At 37.7% G+C, this 4,983-nt stretch overlaps 1 long non-coding RNA gene across 1 annotated transcript; it reads left to right on the forward strand.

Moving 5' to 3' along the window:
* Nucleotides 1-809: 809 nt before the first annotated feature.
* LOC121237714 lies at nucleotides 810-2,030 on the forward strand. Its single transcript, XR_005934957.1, has 2 exons — nucleotides 810-845; nucleotides 1,731-2,030. It is a non-coding gene; the product is annotated as an uncharacterized LOC121237714 (long non-coding RNA).
* Nucleotides 2,031-4,983: the final 2,953 nt, after the last annotated feature.

Genomic DNA, 4,983 nt, shown 5'->3' on the forward strand with positions numbered 1-4,983 from the left:
CTCCATTTTTTTTTCCCTTCCTCTATTTTTACCGAACACTGCTCCACTAATCCTATTCTCTCTACACGGTAGTTCAGTTATCCTTGTGGTTGGTTTTTCTCCTCAAAGCTTTAGTTCTCTCGATAGACTCATCTCCCCTTCCTCTCTTGCTCGGTGTTCTTTCGTCAACAGGTATCTCTCTCTCTCTCTCTCTCTCATTTTTACACCTTGACTCCCAAACACAAGGCCTTCACAGTCGACACTTTCTCTTTGTCTCCAGTGTAGATTTTTTTTGTTGTGTATTTTTGTGCTGCTTTTTCGTTGGTCCTTGAAGCCTTGTTACCATCGAAGCCCACAATTGGTGCCATTGTCGTTCGCCGATAATCCATTCTCATTCTCTATTTCTCTTGCCCACAGACACACATTCACGTCAAGTTATTTTATTTCACTTCAATGAAATTTTTGGGACATGATTTAATTTTGTGTAGTCCGTGGGTTTTCTTTGGGCATTCTTTTTGTGTAAGCAAACACCATTAGTTGGAATGGTTTCTATGTTTGGATTATTTGGGTGGGACGTACAGTGAATTCAATGGATACACAGGGTTGTGTGTTGGTTGTTTTTGTACTATACGGGTTTTATACAACCGTTGGAGTGGAGCGTAAATTTTGGAGGTACATTATTGCTAAATTGGTTGAGTAGTTGGTGATTGCTTGGAGTTAGGGGCCATTGGAAGGGGTGGATATAGTGATTATTTGAGTTTGATGTTGGCTTCGGTGGGTGTATAGGTCAATATTATCTTCATGAATAGGTGATGAGACTAATAGTGGGTGTTTTCAAGGCTTAAATAATACGCTACAGGAGTCAGGTAAGCGGGGTTCCTATGCTAGATTTACATAAAAAGAAATGAACTGAGGTTGGTTTGTAAAAATGTGCATTTTGTGTTCAAAAGAAAATGTGAAAAACAACTTCAGTATAAGTTTTGCATTCACTCATGAGATATGTATGAAAGAGAAAATAAATGTTTTTGACATGAATAGTGTAGACATGAGCAATATTTGACATATTTCTGAAATGTGCAAAATAGCGAATATGATGTCTGTGAATTTTTCTACATATGATATGAAAATGATTTGGATCTGTTTTTGATCAAATGGAAATGATATGAATATGTTCAGCACGTGGTTTGATATGATATGGATATGAAAAACTTTTGGCATACTTATCTGTTTTGATTCTAATTTTGAATATGGTTCTGATATGTTGATACTGGTTTATGTGATATGGTTGCTACCAACATGATATGATATGATATGAGTGCACCCATTTTGGAAACAAAATCGTCTTTTATGGGTTCTTTCCTGTGTGCACACTCGAGGCTCCGAGATTTAAAAAGAGGAAGTTTCACAATATGATACTGTCTGATTTGGCCACCGGGGATAGCACAACCCTACCACAGGGGTTAAACATGGTATATGATATATGATACGATACGATATGATGAATTGAGATGAAGATGTTCAGTTATATTATTCTAAAGTGTTTTTGAATTTGAAAATGGTTTATGAATATGAAAAGATTGAAAAGTCACTCTGATTTTTCTGATAATACGTTTTGAGATGTATATATGAAAATGAAATGTTTTGCTCCTGTATACCAAACTTTCTAAAAATAGCTCATGTTTACATACTAGTATATGTTTTCTACTTACAGAATTGTTGATAACTCACCCCTTATCTTCATTATTTTTCAGATGATATTGATGACCCAGCTGGGGGTCAGGAATAGAAATTGGAGCTTGACTAGATTTGGATAGGAGATAGAGTACCTAAGGGTACCATTGTTAGTAGAAGGGCTTGACTTGAGCATTTGAAGTTCTTTGTGTTATTTGGATCTATTGAGATTTAAGATGTTTCAATTTATTATGTTGAGATTTAATTATGTTTTTGGTTTAGTAGGACTTATAGATTTATCAGTTTGGTATGTTATGACTACCAGGAGATTGTGGACCCCTTAGTTTGTTATTATTGCAGTAATGACTTTGTGGAGTTTGCAAGGTGTTTATTTAGAAGATATGAGATGTTTTTTTTTATTTTTTTTTATTATTATATTTTCTTATGAAGTCTTTGGAGATTTTTGGATGTGTTGGGAGACATGTTTATAAGTGATAGGTAGTAATTCTCCCACCCATCCAAATATAGGGCGTTACATTTGGTATCAGAGCCAGGTTTAAGGTTCTGTAGACTATAGTATGTGAGATTTTGGAGTATAGATAGACTTTCAGAAATCATTTTCAGACTTGATGTGATAGTGGAGTGGACTATAAGGTAGAATATTGTAGGTATTCGAGGTCTTAGAATTTGCAGACTTTAGGAATGATTTTGTTATATAGGATTTTACGGGTCTATGAGCTGAATTCATGTTTTTGTGGTTTGGTTTGATTTCGGAAATTGCTTTCAATAGATTTGATGGAGTCAAAGTTTTAGACTTTGGAGATTGATCATTACTTTTGTTGCGCGTACTTCTTTTCTCTTTATTATAGGTACGTTTTTATAGCTTTGAAGTATTATATATATGTTTTGTTTTTATGAGTACCACTAACTAATTATGTTTATATGAACTCTATAATTTTTTTAAACGATTATTAAAAATCCAAGTTATTTTGTTAGGAGGCCACCTCGTCATCGAGAATGAAGTATGTCAGATCTAAACGCAAACGAGAACAAAAGGGAAGCAAACCCGAGTGCTTCCGAAGTACTACGAGCAACAGCACATCAATTAATTGGTGATCTCGCGCATAATCCTTGGGTCGCCAATGCAACTATATTGAAGGAGGTTGTACCATAGAACAATTCAATCGGATGCACCCCCCTTTATTTGATGGGAGAGGCGAACCAACCCTAGCAGAGGATTGGATTCAGGACATTGGGGAGATATTGCGTGCCTTAACCGACATAGATGAACAGAAGGTGGCATATGCCACATTCAAGCTGACTAGGGACGCGAAAAGATGGTGGATTTCTAAAAGAACTATTAGAGAAGCGGAAGGGACAAAAATATTCAGTTGACTGCATTTCAAGCAAATTTTTCTTGAACAGTTCTTCCCAAGCTCGGTCCGAGAAGACAAGGCTATGGAATTCACCACCTTGGTAAAGGGAACTATGACTGTACATTAGTATGCAGCTAGATTTACTAAGTTATCCCATTTTGCAGCATATCTGATTCCTTATGAGGAAAAGAAGGCACGTAAATTCGAGCAAGGGCTGAATAAAAAACTTTATGAACGAATAGTGGGCTTCCAGATTCGGAACTTTTCAAAGTTAGTAAATAAGGCAATAGTTTTTGAATGAAGCCTTCAAAGGAGCGCTGCATTGCATGATCAGAGGAAGAGGACCACAACATTTGGGTATCATCCTGGCATGGACCAGGGATTCTGGAAAAAGAGGAATGAAGGTAGTAGCACAGGTAAGAGGCTAGTTCAGGGCACCCAACAAGCATATCAGTGTAGAACTTGCAACCAAGTACATGCCGAAGTATGCAGGATGGAGGTGGGACTATGCTTCCGTTGTGGCAAACCAGGTCACTATCTCAGGGACTACCCATTGCAATTGGACAGCAACAGGCCACCACCACCCAGAGCAGTAGGGACAGCGCGAGGCAACATCTAGCGTACCACTACGCCTGCACGAGTTTTTGCTCTGACACCTGGAGAGACTGAGGATAGAAATGATGTGATCACTGGTAGGACTTCTTTGTTTTGTTTTAAGATATTAATCTGTTGGTTGATGTTAAGACTTGGAAATTTTAGTTCATGAATGATGTTGATTGTGACCACATGTACCCTTTCTTTATTTTCTAATAATGCCACTATGTTTTTTGACTTGGGAGCGACACATTCATTTGTTTCCATGACTTACTCTAGATATTGCACTTTGGAAACTGAAAAGTTAAAGTACAAGTTAGTGGTCACGACCCCGAGAGGAAATTCGGTAATCTGTGATGAGATTTTATCAAGGTGTCCTTTATCTATTGAGGGAAGATTAATGCCAGCAGATTTAATAATGTTTAACATGATTGGGTTTGATGTGATTTTGGGTATGGATTGGCTGGCTTGCTACCACGCTAGTATTGATTGTTTTAAAAAAGAAGTGGTTTTTAGACCCCCAAAAGAAAGTGAATTTCGGTTTACAGGGTTGAAAGTGAGGTTGCATCCACCCATCATATCTGCCATTCAGGTTGAAAAATTGTTACGTAATGGTTGTCAGGAATTCTTAGCCTACATGGTAGAAGCACCAAGAGAGGAGTTAAAGTTAGAGCAGATACCTGTTGTAAGTGGATATCCAGAGGTATTCCCAGAAGATTTATCTAGACTTTCACCCGAGCGGGAGGTAGAGTTTGCTATTGAACTAGTCCCAGGCACAGCACCCCTTTCGAAACCACATTACCGGATGACACTGTCTGAATTAGTGGAACTCAAGGAGTAGTTGCAAGATTTGTTCGACAAGGGTTTCATCTGGCCCAGTGTATCACCTCGAGGAGCCCTAGTTCTCTTTGTGAAGAAGGATAGATCGATGAGAATGTGTATTGATTATAGGGAACTTAATCGGGTGACCATAAAGAATAAGTACCTGCTGCCCCGTATAGAAGATTTGTTTGATCAGCTCCAGGGTGCTCAAGTATTTTCAAATATTGATTTTTGATCGGGTTACCATCAATTGAAGATCAGGGCATAAGACGTGGCTAAGACAGCTTTTAGGACTTGATATGGCCATTATGAGTTTTTGGTCATGCCTTTTGGCCTGATTAACACCCCAACAATATTCATGGATTTGATGAACAAGATGTTCCATGAGTTTTTGAATCAGTTTGTGGTTGTTTTTATTGATGATATACTGATATACTCTAAAAGCAAGACTAAGTATGAAGAACATTTGAAGCTGGTACTTAGGACACTCCGAGATAAAAAGTTGTTTGCTAAATTGAACAAGTGTGAATTTTGGCTTGAT

Source organism: Juglans microcarpa x Juglans regia, chromosome 6S (assembly GCF_004785595.1).
Source record: "Juglans microcarpa x Juglans regia isolate MS1-56 chromosome 6S, Jm3101_v1.0, whole genome shotgun sequence".
NCBI lineage: Eukaryota > Viridiplantae > Streptophyta > Magnoliopsida > Fagales > Juglandaceae > Juglans > Juglans microcarpa x Juglans regia.